We start from the raw sequence: 19,145 nt of genomic DNA on the forward strand, positions 1-19,145 counted from the left end.
CCAGTCGATCCGCAAGTTGCGTGCCTCTGGGCGTGTTCACAGCGTCAAGTCTCTATATCGGGGAATTAAAATACGTGCGAATGTAATTTCACTTCCGCTCATTATCCAACCTCGTAAATTTTCCTGATTTACCACGCCACAGCTCATCGATGTTTCAAGGCGTTCCCAATCAATCTATCGTTACACTTGATATGTACAATTACAAATGTATCGAGGCATCTCGTGGTTTTTATTATAAATCGCGTAAGAAAGCGCGAAGCTGCGAATATTTAGCAAAATCGTCTGGTTTTCGTCATTCTGAGTTCCAAGAAGGGAAAACGAAAATTCTCGAGGATGCCACGAATGGAGCCACTCGGAAGCCAAACCGATCGATTTCACCTTTTATTAGTTTCTTAATTTAATGATACAAATGCAAAATTCCCGATCAATTGTCGACAAGCAAACGATTCACTTTGATAAGTCTACTTGTTGCAAAGAGACGATACGAATGATTGTTAAATCTTAGGATAAATCTCAACAAGTATCACCGCTCCTCTGCGCTTTCTCATTTCTTCACATCCAAATAATCGATCTGTGTACTTTGAACGCTTCAACTAGGTGTTGCTACCGTATTGTGTGCCGAGGAATATATTTATCCATACACATACACTGGTTATACTCTCGAGCATGTACAGCTATATTTTTCGATCTTTCTACGTGTTGCTCTACGCTTTCGAAAAACCTAAAATATTCCTGACATACTTACCGAAGTCTCTGTTACGTTATACACCATATACTATACGCTATACGCTACACGCAGTTTAGCTCAACTGTTTTAAAGCGTTCCAGTAAAAATAAAGATTCGCGCGAAGCTTCGTTGCTTACAGAGGATTAAATTTCCTATATCTTTGCTAATTCCGCTGCGGGTAAAACAACGATCGTCCGGGCAATAAAGCCAGCCAACTTTGCAGAATGGTAGCGCACGTGTGGAAAATTCATTCTTCGACAAGTATCCCTGTTTATGCTCGCGTTCAAACACGCGTTCTGCTTCTCTGAGAAAAAATCCGGTAGAATAATATACCACCAAAGCAGTTTTGTCGGCGGCTTTTCTGACTGTCGGAGCGGAGAGGCGCACGCACCGCACCTCGGTTGACCCATATTCCGCGCAAAGCCTCGCTGCTTTCGAGCACCATCACCTGGCTCCGAGCTCTACGTCACGTGGCGCAGCGGCCTCATATTCGCGCGGTGGAGCGGGCAAAGGTGGAGCGTAACGGGAAACGGAGAGCTTGCGTCGACCCGCTCGATTGTTCACCACTGGTGCATGGCAACCCGCGTATGCAAAGAGAGCGGTCGCGAAAGGGCAAATGGAAAAAATCGCGGAGCGGTTCCCGACATCAAAGTGGCTTTTCAATGCCGTTCCTGTCGCGTCGACCCGCTGAAGTTACGCAGCTTTGGCCTCTCGCAGGCGTAAATGCCAACCCAGCTGCGTAAATTACAGGCAGATCGATCCAACGAGGATCGTTTATTTTTCCTTGAATAGTCTGCGTGAGCTTTGCCGATCTCAAGTTTTTACTGTTCTTGTTGTATGGTTACGTGAGGACGTTTGTTAAGTTTCAGAGGCAAGGGCATTTTAGAAATGCAAATATTCGAAGAGCGAGTTTTAGTTAATAAGCTATGATTAGGTTTCTTTTTTATTTATTTATTTATTTAATTTAACTTTACAATTTGTCCAGCTGGACATTTGATTACGCGAGGACGTTTGTTAAGTTTCAGAGGCAAGGGCATTTTAGAAATGCAAATATTCGAAGAGCGAGTTTTAGTTAATAAGCTATGACTAGGTTTCTTTTTTATTTATTTATTTATTCAATTTAACTTTACAATTTGTCCAGCTGGACATTTGATTACGCGAGGACGTTTGGTTAAGTTTCAGAGGCAAGGGCATTTTAGAAATGCAAATATTCGAAGAGCGAGTTTTAGTTAATAAGCTATGATTAGGTTTCTTTTTTATTTATTTATTTATTTAATTTAACTTTACAATTTGTCCAGCTGGACATTTGATTACGCGAGGACGTTTGGTTAAGTTTCAGAGGCAAGGGCATTTTAGAAATGCAAATATTCGAAGAGCGAGTTTTAGTTAATAAGCTATGATTAGGTTTCTTTTTTATTTATTTATTTATTTATTTAATTTAACTTTACAATTTGTCCAGCTGGACATTTGATACATTTTTCTAGCTTTCTGATCAGGTGGGCATCTTCTAATATTTTTATGTATTTGATTCGGTAGTTCGTATATCATATCGCCGTTAAATTGTTTTACGTAGCGTGATAATTATTTATTTATCGACGAGATCGAAATTTAGGAGCCTTCGATATTGTAGCAGGTTGTGTGATCGAGTAACAACGAAAGGGAAGACATTGAAGAGAAGTTAATTGAAATCTATCAAAAGTACGATCCGATGTTTAAAAAACTTTTGTTCCTGTAATACATTTGTACTCATAAAGCGTGTACAGATCATTTATATTACAAACATCCCTGCAAAATTCAATTTCCTCCTTAAAACTGATGAACAGAAAAATATTCCGATTTTACGCCTTAAGAGAATAATAACAATAAATAAAAGTATTACAAATAATGACGTACCTGTGTCTGTTTCTACCGTGTATGGTCTGCTCATGTACGACCATGATACCGAAAGAGCTCGAAGCGTTTGATAGAAACAAGATTCCAATAGATCGATCCAACGAGCAAATAATTTAATCTTGTTCGTGTATTCGTCGTGAATTTCACCGTTCTGCTTTAAATAGGTTAGGCGTGGGTGGTTGGTAAAAGTTTTCGAGAAAATAAACGCGCTTGAAAAAATCTTACACGGATTAGGAGTTGCGTATATAAACGTAGTTTTTTTCCCGTAGCTGGCTCTTTGCAGTTGGTTTTACGGCGGTACAATTTGCTCATTACTGTGTCGTAAAGGAAATTGCAGGCTCGCCGAGCTTTCAAGGAGAGAAGGTCGGGAGAAAAAAAGGCGGGTACGCTTCGGCCTGCTGTCCACCTTCTCAGAAGTTGGTAACGCGATAGTAGGCTGTCGAAGTCGTAAGAACGATCGTCGTAATCCAATGCGCGCTCCAAGACATTTAAACCGCAGCGATTCTGTTCCAGTGGAACTGTTTTCTTGTTCTTTTTCACCGATACCACTCATCGTCGATACTCGCCGGCTGTCAGTTTCCTCTCTCGCTCTTTCTCGCTTCTTTCCGATTCCCTTCGATCAAAGATAAAGTTATTAATTGTGTATCTGGTTTGTCTGATCCTGACCTTCCTTTGAAACCAATCGTGTATCGATTACAACGTAGTTAATGGAGCCGTTTCGTCGCCTTGTTCTGCTCTTGTAAAATTTGAATCCCAGTCGTTGACGGTTCAGTGACTACACCCGTCGATTGCTCTAAGAAACAGCGACGAGCCTGGATTCGCAGCTGGTTGCAGTTAGAATGAAAATTCTGACTCGTAAAACGACTCGACTCGATGAATACTCGAGGCGACCAAGCCAATCATGCTGGATAAACGTTAGAATTCTTTGTGTCTGAGTAATCGTTCTAAATGATTGCCACCCACACTGCGATCTAACTTTACCTTCTGCATTCTTATCTATTTAACGCACGAGATAGCACAGTTCTTTCTTTTCTGATATTCCTCTTAAACTCTTAATGTCGCGTCTAATTTATGTGTTAACACGCGTAATACCAAGTATTTGCTTTGTAAAAGATCCGTAATTCTTTGTTCCTGTAATTGGTTAAAATTATTCTATGTTCCTAATGTACTTGTGTTGCTTCCAAGCGATCGCGCGAATGTTCGTCATAGCGTTTTTAGCTGCCACAAATGTCCAAGGTTAAGCTTACGCTTGACAAACAATCGCCGAACAGCAACCTGTTGTTGTACATTTTAAACAAAAGACGAAACAACGCCTACCTTTCCCCTGAAGTAAGAAATTTCTCAATAATTATACTCGTCGATGAAAATCGTGCTTCTTGTCGGTTCGTTAGCGATGGAAAATGATCTTAGCGCTATCTTTAACGTTAAATGTCAACGAAATTAACTATCCCGAGAATATCCCGAAACGCCTAGAACGTCAAGGAAGAAAATGATTCTGGTCGCGTGGTACGAACCGTTGCAGTCAGCCGGTTCGATGGATTCCAAATATAAATTCCATCCCAATTTTGTGGGGCAACCTTTCATACTGGCGAGAGAAAATAAGATCGATTATGCGTACATGCGGAAAAAGTGATATTATGGAAGGTCGTGTCGCGATTCAACTTTCCTACAGATTCGATACTACCGGGACTTCTGATTTCTTCTTGTTGCGTCGATCAAAGCGGGACTCCGGCTGAATCGGTGATTTTCTACGAAATTGATTTCTGTCGGGTCGTCACGTGCCGAATTAACGAGAATGTGTTGGGGAATCGCGCGAGTATGTCGGTGAATTCGAAACTTCTTTCGCATTTTTCCACCATTTATCCTTTGAGGTACAGTTACAGGTTTTTGGTGGGAAAGGTGAAACTTCGTTTAATCCTAAAACCATAGCAGAACGCTACACTGTGTTCTTCACCCATTTTTGTTTCGGAAGACCTTCAAGAAGACTTGTTTCAGCCTATTTTTTAAGAAGTGGACAGTTCTTCGTTATTTAAACTATTCAGAAGTAACATCGATTAACCTGATGAATGAAAAAATTGAAAAATAGCAATATGATAAAAAATGTGAAAGAAAAATGTTATGAGTATGTGTAAGTAAAAAAGATAATTATTTTAGGAAGCTTCTTTTTTCAATTTATGGAAGTCGATGATTTATACTTGAGAAATTTCTTAGTACACGCGGTATTAACAGGATTATGTACAGGCGTAATGTTACAGAATTAATGATAGCAGCTGGATAATTTTCTGAAATTTATTACGATTAACTGTTGCGCATGTAATTCCGCAGAAATTAACCTACGTAGCTATTTGTATTTGCACGAACGCCTCTTGGTTACCTTACAATTTAGTTAATATTCGAAGATCCGCGAAACTCCGGCGAGTGTTTACCTCGCAAATCGTAGTTTGTCTCGAAAACTGTGCTTGCTTATAATTTGTATTCCAAAATCCACCCCCTTGTAACCTCCCGCCAGTGGCAAACTTTCACCACGAAATCCCGCTCTAACGTAAAGCAATTTCAACCTTTGTCACCTCGCGTAGTTAATTTTCGCGACAACGAGGCACACGCTTGCACGCTGTTGCAAAGTATAAAGAGCGAGCAGCGATAAAATACAACTAATTTCCCTTTCTTGGTTGTCGATCGACATTATGATCGTTGTTAATGTTAGATTATCGGAGAAGTTCGTAATATTTTTATTACGTATGGTATAAATCGCGAATTTTTATGCACTCGTTGGAAAATTAAAGGTGCAAAAATGACTAAAAAGAATGCACATAATATGCAACAAATATAGTAAATGGGGTACCTGTGATAGTTTTTAGGAGATAAAATTATTCTTCGTCAAAGTTTCATTTTTTATACCAATATTTACAAAAATATAAAGTAACACAAATATTTGCGATACAATTGTACATTCCTGACAAGTAATGAAATTTTCGAGCAAACGCTGCTTTCGCTAAAAAAAAAAAAGCATCCGAGAACGATTAATAAAATAAATTTCTCTCTTTCAATGGGATAACACATATCGCGTTTGATATTATGTCTATAAGAAGTAGACAAGAAACTTTGAATCTCAGCTGGAATGTTCGATTCTATTCATCTCGTTTTTTACATATAAAATAGTTTCACAAACGTATTATTATTTGAATTATCCAGACGCCAAACTAATCAATTCTACTTTATAACGATTATCGATTGTATCGGTGTTTCCTGTTCGATCGTTGATCGACAACAAGCTATCGAAAATTCCGTTAGAAGCTTCAGTTCGAAGCTCGATTGGTGTCCGGTTGAAGGAATTTTAACGAATTTTTTCCTCGAAGAACGTAGCTTTGTGCGAAGAGGAAAAACTCCTCATTTTGTTGACCTACATTTTGACCAGAGACATTTCGATACTTTGGGCATCATTAGGCGTCCGTTAACGGGCTGTAAGGTCCTTCGTTGGGGTTCTTTAGGGAATTCTAATGCTGAGGTAAATTTCAATGTCTTTAGATACAGGTATCGTCGAGTAAAGGTCGCTGAATTATAGAGCAAAGATCGCATTAAAGTTCTATTAATTTTGAAGATGAGGAGAGTTGTCGAATTTGATAATTATCTCTAATAATCGTTGGTTTGTAATTTCTCCTCGATAGAAGTCATATTATTCTATTTTTTCACTGTTGAGTCTATACAGGTATAAATTATTTAATTCGTAACGACACTTGTACGATTATGTGTTTTCTATTCTAAAATCTACGAAGTTACGATATCAACCAATAGATAAATAACTATGTATAAGTTTAAGTAAGATCATCTGTCCTTTAAGTTTCATACCATCTAGAAACATTGTCAAATATAAAAAAAGACGCGCGTTTTATTTTAATTAATTTAGTTTAATCATTATATAACGAAAATTAAGTCAGTGTTCAAAAAGATCAACTTTTTCGAAGAATATATCGTTACTTCTGCCATATAAACTGAAAGGCATAATTGAATCGCACTATAAATCATCCAGTCCGGTCACGTAGCCGAGATCCAGCGCAAAACGAATCAGAAACCAACGTTTTACGTATCTCGTAGATCGAAAACCCGTCGATATAAATTCGTCCATAAAAATAACCTTGCCAGTCGAAAGCGCGGTCAGGGATACGAGTCAAAAAGCAGGGAGCTTCGAGTCGATCAACTCGTTTTTGTCTCTCGCGAGACAAGACACTACCCTCGTAAGACGTGTCCGCTTTCTTTTTTCTTTTTTTTTTTTTTTTTTTATATGCTAGAAAGTCGTAAGAAAAATGTGGAAGCATTCGTTCAAAGATTCCAATTATCGTTTGACAAAATCTCATAAACGGGACGAGTTAACTCTTTGTTTAGATTTTTAATTTTTTAATCATAATTTCTATATTTAGGAATTCTCCATGCTTTCACGTGCCATTTCGTTTCTCTTAATCATTGCACATCGAGTTTCGTATCTTGTATAGATCATTGTTTACGTGCAATAACACGAATCATTTATCTTACTTGTCCTTCTTTTATTTCATTTCTTTCCTTTTTATCTATCAGTCATTTAATTTATACCGACAGAGAAAGAGTCACCGTTCTGTTAATTATAAAATATATCGAAGTTCAGCTCTGTAAAATTCCTTCGCCTGTGGCGATGGACGACAACAGGCTAAGTATAAAGTACAGCATGTTTACACGTAAAAAGGACAGCGATAAACCCAGCTAAGATTGATTCGTTTTTACCAACTTTTAATTCAATGGCCATTTTCCTGCTGAAAACCGATTCAATTAACCGGTTAATCGAAGCAAAGACTTGTTTACCTCGCAGCAATATTAATTTCTGACAAAGCAAAACACGTGGAACTTGACATTTACAAGAAACTGTTCGCAACGTGGTATTGGAATATTCATTGAAATTTCTCTAATTACCGCCCCAAGAAAGGCTTTTAGTTGGCACGTTTCTAAATGAAGGCGTTGTTCACAGAATTCCGACTTCAACATCGATTGTAAGACACGGTCGTTCGCTGGGAACGTTGATGGAGTGGACGTCTTGTGAATTACACGGAAATCGACGCGGTTGATTACGTCGAGGAAACGGGGCGAGTCTGATGGGAACTCGGCTGTATATATCTTAAGCATGCGTGATATCGCGACGCGACGAAGCAAATTGAGCGTGACGATAATGGAATGTGTAAACCTTCGTCACGTCTAAATAAAAAAGAATACGTCAGAATATAAGAATTCATGCAAATCTGATTAATCGTTGTACGTGTTCTTCGTTCCTTGAAAGCAGTACGTAACTCTTACGTACAATCACGAAAGTATTCAAACATTTGCAAACGTTCTTTTTTTTACGAATGTATCGTGCGTGGTATATGTGACGTTTAGAAATTTCATCGTCGAACGTTTAATTATACTGGCAAAGCGTGAAATTACAAGACAGTTACTATAAGTATATATTTCGCAGAGATCGCAAAAGTGCTTAAATACTCAATTATCCATTACGTTAATAAACCCCAGAATATTCAGTAAGGAACTACAACTTAGTTCAATAACAAAGTCAATTATCGCACTGTCTCCCGTATATATTTTCGTTCTGCTACGGAAACTCTCAACTCTTCGACTCTCTACTCCTTTCAAATGCAATTACACAATCTGCAATAATCGTTCTGTGGACACGTAGCTATTGTAATGCCGTAAATAAATGGCTTTCATTGAAAAATTATCTACGTGCCCATTCGTTAAATATGTATCTATTATGTGCCTTATATAGGTATCTACAATAATTAAATACTTTGAGAAGATCCGATCGTAGGAGTTTAACGCTAAATTACTCGAAACAAACTCAGAAATATAGTTAAAGCTGTAATAACATAGACGACACGAAAGTATTCAAGAAACGAGGATTCGCAGCGATCCAGCGACGCGTTCAACGAAGAAAACTGTTAAGTGAAAAACTGAAAAATTGAAGAATTGACTAAAAAAAAAAAAAGAAATAAATGGAAATGGGTACCAAGATGCATAGTTGCCAGCGTAAAGGTTCGAAATATCGAGAACGTCGATTGAAACGTCCGGAGATGGAAGACGAAGACGTCGAGAAAACCTTAAAACGCCTGCAGCTACTTAGAAACGGCTCCGCTGGTTACGGAGTTTAACGCAATTAGGCGGATCCCGTGCATCGCCGCAACGGCTTCCGATTTCTTTTTTGACCTTCTACTCGAGATACACGGAAGGGAACTATGATCGGATCGTGGCCGCCTTGCTTCTCCAAAAGTTCACCCACTTCCTCGCCCCGATATGTTATCTGGTTTGTGTAGGATGCTAGTAAACGGAAGGATGAGAAGGAAGCTACTTTGAAATTTATGTTTTTTATGCCACAAGTTTTTATATCGTTTTAGATGAAAAGGCGTTGTGATATTAAAGAGAGTAAAGGATAGTAAAGGAGGAATATTTATTCTATAAATTATCTATTTAGAACTTTGTAAGAGGTTTAATTTAATTTAATGTCGTAATACAATGTAGTTGCGTAATTAATAAGTAATTAATGTTGAAAATACAAATGTAGAAGTTGTTGGATATTTACGGTATTACAAAGCACAAAACACATAGTTTTGGGTATTATACCAGAGGAGATAGAAATAGCATTTTCCGTAGAACGATTAATCAAATACAATTTATGTGTTTTAAATATCATTTCGTGATTTTGTTATATTATCTTTTTTCATCATAGCATCATTGCTTTGTTAAGAAATAATCCGCTTGCAATGGATATCCGTTTTTAATTCTTCTGTTAGAATAACAAGCACCGATTGATATTAATTTCTGTTCTTATGCGAAGGAAAATCCGAATACGATGGTTTAACTAAAAATTAGTAGAAACGAGTATAAGACAGTTTTTCTTCAAACGAGGCGGTATTTTACGCTCGGAAAACTTTTCGTTTGTGCAGGGAATAATGAAGATGGCGGAACTTGGTCCCTAGGTTGTTCACCGTGTAACAGAGCAGCGTGTCGCGACACAGTTTTCTTCAGAAACTTTGAAAGTTTACCTTCCCTATCAAAAAACTTTCGCCATTCTCGAATAAATATCCTTACGTTAAATTTTCGCCGTAGTATTGGTAGAATTCGGCGAACGCGGAAAGTACAACATTTAACCGTTTCATGCTCGCCGACTCGGAACAAAAATATCGGAGGAAACGTTTGGGGAACGAGCAGCCGAAAAGAGTAGAGGAAATAATACACATCGAATTCGCAGTTTTCGCGTGGTAGAAACATCTGACGGATTACTGGTTGCACGGCCAGCCGGTTCCTCGAGTAGTCGAACAATGAGAACTCCGGAAATACAACGAATAGCTCGGTGACTGTTAAAACTCGGCCTGTTCCACGTTTCGCGGTACATTTTTCATGCGGAAAGTTCGGCCCAATATCGTATCTGTTCGCGATTTCATTGAAGCCGTACGGATATATCAAGAGTATACATTTTTTGTCGACCTCTTTCTGTTTTTGTTTCATGATTTTCCTGACGAAAAAGGGAAAAGACAGAGCACAATTAGGAACGCACGATGGATCGATAGAACAAACTGAATTTAATATCCAACGAATATGCATACAGTAGCTAACGAAAATTGTTGGACGCTCGTGGAAAACTTTTCTTTACGAATATAATTACGTGTGTTACAGAAGACAGTTTGAAATTTCATTAATACAGTAATGAGATCCGATTATCATGATTACGTTGATAAAGTTTAAAAGAAATTTGGAAATGTACATAGATGTTACGACATGTTTAGCGTACTTCTATATTTCACAGAGATGATGATGGCATTTGAGCGGTCAATTACTAGATACGTGCAGAACATATTGTAGTAAGCTACGATATTTAACGAGATCATCTTCAGCACTAATTATATCTAGTGTATTAATCTTTTACCAAGCGTATGTTTGTAATAAATGTAAAAGCGTAATTTTTATATACATTTTTGCATTGGTTTCAAACTTTACCAACGTAGGCACGGTAGTCTCATTTGATTATAGTGATAATGAAATTCACAAAGTTTCGTGTAGTTTCTCAGAAGCCGAACTGGTCAGCTCCACTTTCTAGTTTCTAGTTTCCACTCTCAGTTTCGTTATCTGTATACGTGATTAATAATTTATTTCCATAAGTTCATTTGTTGACATAAATAAGTGTAAATCTCGTAGAAGTTCTTTAGCAATTGTAACGTTCAATACATTTCTGTTTACTTTGCAATTTATGGAATCAATCAACATGACTTCTGGGCGGCTCATACACTCGTACAAATTTTCTACAGTAATTAGCCTTTTACCCTAGGAACTCGTTGGTTGTAAATAACTTTTCCACGAAATATAATATCATAAATGTTTTTGGTGCATAATAAGGAACAACATGCAATTACATATATTACATACATTAGTATTTAGCAATTAGATATATTAGTATTTTCCTCGCGTAAATATCATTTCGAAATTCCATCGCTTGCGGTCGATCAAATGCGTCCAACATGACGCGAAAGTGATGTTGGCCCGAGTAATCGTGTTCTGTCGGTGCGCTGTTGGCCGGCATACTTTTCGCGTTTTCAGTACATCGAATATATGATCACTACTGGTAAAATACAGTAATCTGTATAATGTTTAATAACAGTTAAGCCACGCTTTGCTCTGCTATTGCATTTTACGCGGCCTGCCGAAACCTTTGGAACTGACACTAGTCTCGCTTTCAATAAGCGTTATTGATTACACGCGAGTTTTCATTGCGACAAATTCACGGAGAGGCTTGTTACATTTTTATTATACATGATAAAGTGGAGTATTTTATGTTCCTTGCTTGAAAATAATTCTATTTGTTCAGATGCATATGTAGCGTACTGTATTACGTATGTGGGTCGAACTGTCGCGTGTGTGTTAATTGAAAGATATTTGCTCTGCTCTTCAAAACGAATCACGAAACAATAAGAGTGCCATCATAATATATTACAATAAACAAACGCAACAGGAAGCATGAAAAAACGATAGAAATATACCTCTTTTTAATTATTTCGTTATATGATCTTAAACGCGTGTTTGTATAGGTGAATTCTAATTAATTGGGACAGCAATATAATGTATCTATAATACGATACAGTGCAGTACAATATAAGCTGACTTTTGTGTTTCTCATTTAACATTGAAGTTCTCATATTTAAACGTTTGGTACTAGGTAACTTTACTTATCCCAACTTTAAGTTAATCCATGGGCTTGAAACAGATTATACTTAAATACATACATAAGTCATGCATAAGCCAAACTGTTTAACTCCATCGAGATTAATCACACGCCTTCGAAGAAATTAAACGTCGATCACACATTCTAGTATTGAAATTAAAAAAATTTAGAAAACGAAATGGAATCATTTGTATTCTAAATTTTAATATATGCTGCAACGAACTTATGCTACAATGAGCAAGCTTTTAGAATCAATTACTTCCTTCTAACATATCCTACAGTATCCTTTTACCTTCTCTGCAAAAATGTGCGTAAGAACCTTTTATTTCTCAAAATCAACCTGTTTTACCTCAGCTGTACGATAGCGTACTCGTATCTACCAGGTAGATTTTCCTTGCTTTTTCCTGCTGTCTTTCATTCAGTTCATTCAGTTCATGTGGAACCCATTTTTCCACCTTCTGGATCTTTCTCATGGCTTTCAAACGTATGGAGACGGCTGCTCGTGTCACGTTTAATTGATCAGCGAGTTGTTGTTGCGTTTGAGCGTCATCCTCATCCAACAATGCTTGCAATTGCTGTCTTGAAATTTTTTCGGTGGTCTTCCACGTTCTTCGTTCCTCACGTCAAAATTGCCACTTCTGAATTTTTTAAACCACTCAAAGCACTATGATTTACCAAGAGCATGCTCACCGTAAGCTTCGACGAGCATTCGATGCGATTCTGCAGCAGTTTTCTTCAAATGGTAACAGAAAATCAATGCTGTCCGCAAATCGTAGTTTCCAAGCACAAAATTCGACATGTTCAACACTATTACAATATATGCTGTTGTATGAAATTTGTATTGTTCTGAGTCGAAAATGCTTGTGAGATGTCAACAAAGACTTTTGGCATCAATGACGCAGTTTAGTGATAACTACATTATCAGTTAGGACCATCTATAGGCAAATTCCGGTTTCATACTTACAGACCTGATACAATATTTCTAGAAACGGGAAAGCACACATCTAAAGTAGAGTGCAATATTTGTGTCGACAAAATCGACAATACGGTACAATACGATATTTGTGTAAATAAAAACGAAGAGAAATCTTCACGTTTCAAATGCTAAGAAAAAAAAAAGGAGATTCTTTATTTATTGTAGCGTAAACTAATTTGTAGTATGAATTAATTACTTTTGAACGTAATACAGGGTGGCAAAGAACATTTCACGCCTGCAAGGTGGTCAACAATCGAGAAACCGGCGCTGAAAGCAGTTACGTAACAGCGTCGAGTCGCAAAGCGGCATCGATCCGAAATTAATCAGAACCGCGAGGTCGAGTCGCGTTAAAATCTCGAAAGCTCGCTTGGCGTGCGCTTTTAAATTACCAGCCGCGCCGCGGCGAGAGTTAACGGTCTACCTGGCGTACGTCAGCCACCGAAAAAGCCTGCATAATACGCACTCGACGACAACCCCGTCGCGTTTCTCCCGTTAACGAACCTTTTACGCGCCGCGCGTATCCGCGACCAACGCGGCGCGTCGCCGCGACGGAATTTTTGTCCCTGCGATTGGACATTTCGTGGGGAAGACGTCGAAGGGTGACTGACAAGATTATCCCTTTGCCGAAGGTAAAAGCTCGCGTTTCTGACTCTGTAGCGATTTGAGGGTCGCTGAATCGAATATTTGGTTTATTTGAATTAACCAGAGGCGAGGAGAATGAACAAGAGATTGAAATGGATGGTCGAGATGAGTGACGGGAAATCTTGTATAAATTAGTTTAGCGCGGAGTTCATAGATACGTTGCTTAATTTTCATTTGTTACGGAAGATTTACAGTGCAAAGATGGGGGTATGGAAATTAGAAATTTTTTTGTGTAAATAAGTTTAGCATAGGACTTAGAGGTATATCGATCTTTGTTATGGAAAATTAATATTGCAAAGGTAGCAGTATAGAAATTTGGATTCACTTTTACGTAAAATCTTTGTTTGCTTTGTCTCTTGCTTTGAAAAATTCGCACTAACTGAAGATTGAAGTGTAGGAACTTGAAATCTTTCAGCGTGAATGAGTTCAATGTAGGATTTCAGGTGTCAATGGTTAGGATGAAAGATAGTAAGCAATTGATGAAGATTCGGTTTTGATCATTTGCTTTTCACATGATCCCTTGGTTTTTTTTTAATATAATAACAGGGTGCTACATCACCTAGCTTTGTTGATGGATTACAACTAAAATTAATGTATCCTATGATCATTTAAGATCAATATGCTTTTACTTGGGGAAAAAAAAACTTAAATCGGATAGAAATTATGAAAAATTGAAACTACAAAATGATAAGCGAAAAAAAATGGAGCTTCTCTATTTGGCGCCGCGAGAAAGTTACTGATATGACTTATGATTTCTCGTGATACTCACGACTCCAGAGTAATAAAAAGATTATTATCGCAATATTCTCTGCCCTGCTATATCGCATAATATATATAAAAAATCTAGCTTATGACCTCCTGCTGCTACAGAGTTGATCGAGTAGAAATCTAATTGCGACCTTACCAAGTTTCCGCTCTACCTGTTGGTTCGTGGTTATTACGATTTAACTGACCTACGGAATCCGCGCAAGCTTTTCTACGAGGAGGGAAAGAAGCAGAGGGAGAAGGAGAACGGAAATTTGCATAGTTACTCAATTTCCTTCGCAGCTATTACCCGAGATTGTCACTCAACGTTAACTTAATCCGATTCCGGGTATTCAGCCTCCGTTGGAGATAGATCTGTTTCGAAAGAGTCGTGCATTCAATTCTTCCGATATACACAAATAGTCTGGTGGATTAACATGCAATCATCGCGCCCCATGACGAGCTAAACTATTCTTCTGGCGTTTGCGCCTGACTAACGTATTCGTATACTACTGACGCATATGTTGCATGCGTCAATCGAATTGTTTATGTAATGCTGATATAACTATTGCATTTCGCTTTTTAAATATCTCCGTTTACAAACCTTATTTTTAACGAAACTTCGGTATTTGGTGTAGATTGTCAATTTTAAATTACACAAATTTTAATTAACCTATTGTATCATAAGTGACATTTTTTAATGATTTTATTATGCATTTGATTTTATCCTATTTTGAAGTTCAGAATTTTGGAAGGGTGTGCAGATTTCGATAAAATGGCAAAACCGTAGACAACGCATTGAAACAAACATTACTACATAAAGCAGAGGCATCTCTGATGGAGAAAAAATAAAAAATGGAATTCTACGCGTTGATAGTCGCGCTTTTTAGTAACGGCGAATGTTTTAATCGACGATTCTTGAATGAAAGACTACAGTCCGGTTTCATCGTGAAAAAACGTTTCTTGTAATTTCTAGGCTGTTAGAGGATTTTTAAATGCGAGACGCGTTTTTCCCAGAAACTTCAACCTCACTTTCATCGAGATTCTCTGTTCCTATCGTCTGTTTCTGATCGCCTGAATTAGTTACGTGAATTTTCGTCATTGTTATTAGAAACGTGGAATTTTTTCGTGTGAACCGCGGGCTACTAACTAGCGTACAGACAAGAATTGCAGAGAACTCGAGTATCTGAGATGCAAGATCGTTATGGCATAGTCGTGAGAAACCGACAGCTGCGAACTCGATATCCTTCGAATTGGCAAACTCCTTCTCATCCGCGACGTCTTTTTCAGCGACACGCTTGCGTTGATGCATCGCTGCTCGGGCAAATGGATCAGAATGTGTAACCTATTCTTATAGTTTTCATACATTTTGACTAATCACAGTTCAGAATTTCAAATTATCTTTTATCGTAATAAAGATTGAGCGGAAAATACGCAATCGTTGATTTTCGAATTTTAAAAGAAATCTTAATAAACTGTAATTTTTTAGGGAACAATCTGACTAATTTATCTATGTAGTCTTTTTATATTTATATTACGCATCAGCTGAAATACAAAAATTTAAACAAACTTACTTTTTCCGTGGAATCTCGCCATGAAGTTACCGATCGTGCTCATTCTACTTGGAGCAGCGAGCTCGCGCGTCTGATCAGCACGGGTCGTTTTCACTTTGTCGCGTTCCGAACTCGTGAGGACGACATTCTTTATTTGGAGAGCTGTATTCACGTTTTCCACCGATTCCAGAACTGGTTCTTCGACTTTTACCGCTACTGTATCGATATTTATATATTCCATTAAAAAGATATCGTACTATTAAATAAACTTCTTCAGCGATGAAAATCCAGGACAGCGAAACTGCGATGGTAGAACGCGATTAATCGAGAATCTCGCCAAGTTTGCACTTTTTTCTCGTCATTTTCATTGACTTACCACAGCTTGACTCGTGCGCTATGTAAATGACAATCACGTTGACGTTAGGATTAGAGAATCCGCATACGACTGCATAGCCCGTTCGGCAGAGGAGTCGCTTGGCAAACAAAAGGCTTCCAGGCTCGCATACCGGTCCAGTAATTCTTACGAGCCATTACTGTCACGTTTATACATAATGAGCAGCGTGTAACTGCTCTCGTAGCATTATTCGGCGGTTTGTGAAACGTTTCTACAGCGGTCGTTGTATGCTCTATGTTGCATTCGCGATACTGTGTCATTTGTTCTACGCTGTTTTCGTTGTCGAGGTTTTGCGTTTTCAATTTCTACTCGAGGACATGCAAAGTGGGTTTCAGCTTTCGTAATTTACAACGCGGTTGTTTAGCAACATTTACAACAATTAGAAATAAATTAGGATTAAATGAGAATTATATTACTGCGGAGGCTGTCTGTACCAGGAACGCGTTGTGATCGATCAGTAGAATGGAAGAACCTTTTTAACGTTACCTAGAAGCGGAATGAACAAATTGAAAACGGAATACCTAATTAGGTTATAAACAGGATGGTCCTTTCGGTAATCCTTGTATACATGAATATTAATAAAAATCTACATCGTCGACGAAATCACTTGACACAAATCTGCGTTTTATTTTCTAAAGATTCAACGTAAGGTAAATCGATGTACGTACCATGCTTTGCCTGCTATTTTATTTGATTTTCTTTTCTGGGAATTATCACTGGAAATTCTTAATTTAATAAAGGACGAATGTAAAGAGAATCTTCTTAATACATTGACCATAATTCAATCATCGTTAAAATTAATCAAATCGTCAAATCAAATCAATCCAATCATAATTCGATCATAATTCAAGTAATACGAATGTTATCGACGAAAAAATTATAGACGACACAAATAAACAAATGATATTCTTAAAATAAGAGGTACGCTACTGTTCCTACTATACTATAATAATTAATAATTTTACTACATAGATTGGAGCGTTCCGTGGTACTCAGGTTCGAACATATAGACGTCACAAGATGCTCAACATGCTGAACGATTTTCTTTTTTCGATATTGGGAAGTAAAATGATGACGGAGATCGATGCGCAGAGAACTAGAGCAAAAAGAAGCGTCTCGCAACAGCCGTAAAAGAGAATTGTTGATCGGTGATAGTGACGGGAAGGCGCTTCGACTTTCAGTTATGTAAAACGTTTCACCGGAGTGCCGTCTAAACGCGGTAACAGACAGTTTCGAGATCGCATGCTCGATGCATGACGGGTTAGAGATCTATCGAATTATCTGTAGTTGAATAATCGTACGTTGCTAACTAGGCTCCTTCTGTTTTACGTTTTTTCCTGTTCATTGTCCTATTCTGCAGGTTTATATTTATTAATTTCTTGTTAAATGCGATAATGATGTACGAATATGAATAGAAAATATTGAATACGAATATATATAACTGAAAATGATACTTCGAGATGCTTTCTTGTCGAACAAAATATTACTGATACGAAATAACTGACTGTTATTCGTTGCTTTAATTCGGTCGGATCTTTCTATTCAATTTATATGTATTAAATTTATTTATTTATATATTATTCCGAGGATTAACTAATCCTATAATAATTAACTATTATAGTATATTAATTCTATGTTAATTCTAATATTCTAATTCTATGTCGATTCTGTAATAACTAAATAAGTAAATAACTAAATAACTAAACTAATTGTCCGTGTTGCACGTGGATATTTATTAGAAGAACGGTTTTTGATCGTCGGAGAGCCGTTGGAGCAGCATTTAAAAATTCACCGGGTTTTACTGGACCAACAATAGGAAGAGATTAATCTTAACCAAGAGTTAAAGCGTTCTGGCTAAAGCTCTTTCGAACCGAGTAAAATGCGGGGAAATTCTATTTGTCGGCTGGTTGATATAAAAATTGACTACCGTTATAGAATTACAAAAATGAAAAAAAATACGCGATCAAAGGATAATTCCGCAATCCTCGATGCACGGGTAAGCGCATTAGTCACTCTAGTTCAAAGGAATCGACGTTGCAATCGTATTGGTCCATTTGAATTAATGAATCGCTTCTATTCGAATTAATCGCAAGAACCGTTCCGTTGTAACTGGTCTTGTATCGAAACGATGTTAATTCTTCGCCTATCAAAGCAACTATTGTATATGACGATTGCAGTTACAAATGACAGCTGCTCATTAATCAGAATGACTGCTCTATTCATACGATCGCTATCTAAGATCGTGATGCGACGTTCTACGTACGGACTCGAGTACAATTGCCTACGCAATTCGAGAATCGATTCACCCAAATGCTACCTGCGCCGGCACCCGAAGCCTCGTGTCACTATCGCGACAACGCGACGCCACCATAGACGTCGTGCAGTTCGGTTTTAATAGGCTGTTGCACAAGAGGCTGACTCGCGAAAAAAGCGGAGGATTACGCAAACGACAGACCGGGATCGACAATTTTCGTCCTTCGATGCGAACGGGTGCTGCTTTGAAAGGTGAAATTCAACCGCGCCAAGCCCCGCGTCAGGAAACGTTCCCTACGTTTCATGCATTTGTAACTGGCACGCGCGGAATAATTAACGGCGTCCATGCGCCACGCAACGATCCGCCCGGACAAATTGGGGCTGATTGCACTTTCACGTGAATCAACGAGTTTTACGCGTCTGCGGTCGTTGGTCGAATTTGCAGCGAGATACAGGGAGAAAAAGGAGAGAGCATTGTTGAATATATTTATAGTTACATGAACGTCAATCGTATCGTCTCCATTGTTCAAAACACGCTGAGTCCATTTTTATTGATTTTCCAGTTTTAATATTACTTGGCAACTGGGAGGGAATATTTTAATATCCTTATAAGGAGATGGTAAGAACTGCGACATCTCGAACGAGTTGGCTGTGTGTGCATTCGATGCTTTCGGTTTATGATAAAACAATCCCAAGAGGATTTGAGTGCACGGCCCTCTTTGTGTTCGAGAAACTAA

The 19,145-nt window shown here is 38.0% G+C and overlaps 1 protein-coding gene and 1 long non-coding RNA gene across 15 annotated transcripts in view; one reads left to right on the plus strand and one right to left on the minus strand.

The window, feature by feature from the left end:
• The window catches only part of LOC100648046 (MAP7 domain-containing protein 1), a 197,327-nt gene that overhangs the window by 81,220 nt on the left and 96,962 nt on the right, over positions 1-19,145 (plus strand). The window lies entirely within an intron of this gene.
• On the minus strand, positions 2,133-5,606 carry LOC125387170. Its single transcript, XR_007227725.1, has 2 exons — positions 2,621-5,606; positions 2,133-2,512 (listed from the first exon to the last, which is right to left on the minus strand). It is a non-coding gene; the product is annotated as an uncharacterized LOC125387170 (long non-coding RNA).

This window comes from Bombus terrestris, chromosome 2 (genome assembly GCF_910591885.1).
Source record: "Bombus terrestris chromosome 2, iyBomTerr1.2, whole genome shotgun sequence".
Taxonomy (NCBI): Eukaryota; Metazoa; Arthropoda; class Insecta; order Hymenoptera; family Apidae; genus Bombus; species Bombus terrestris.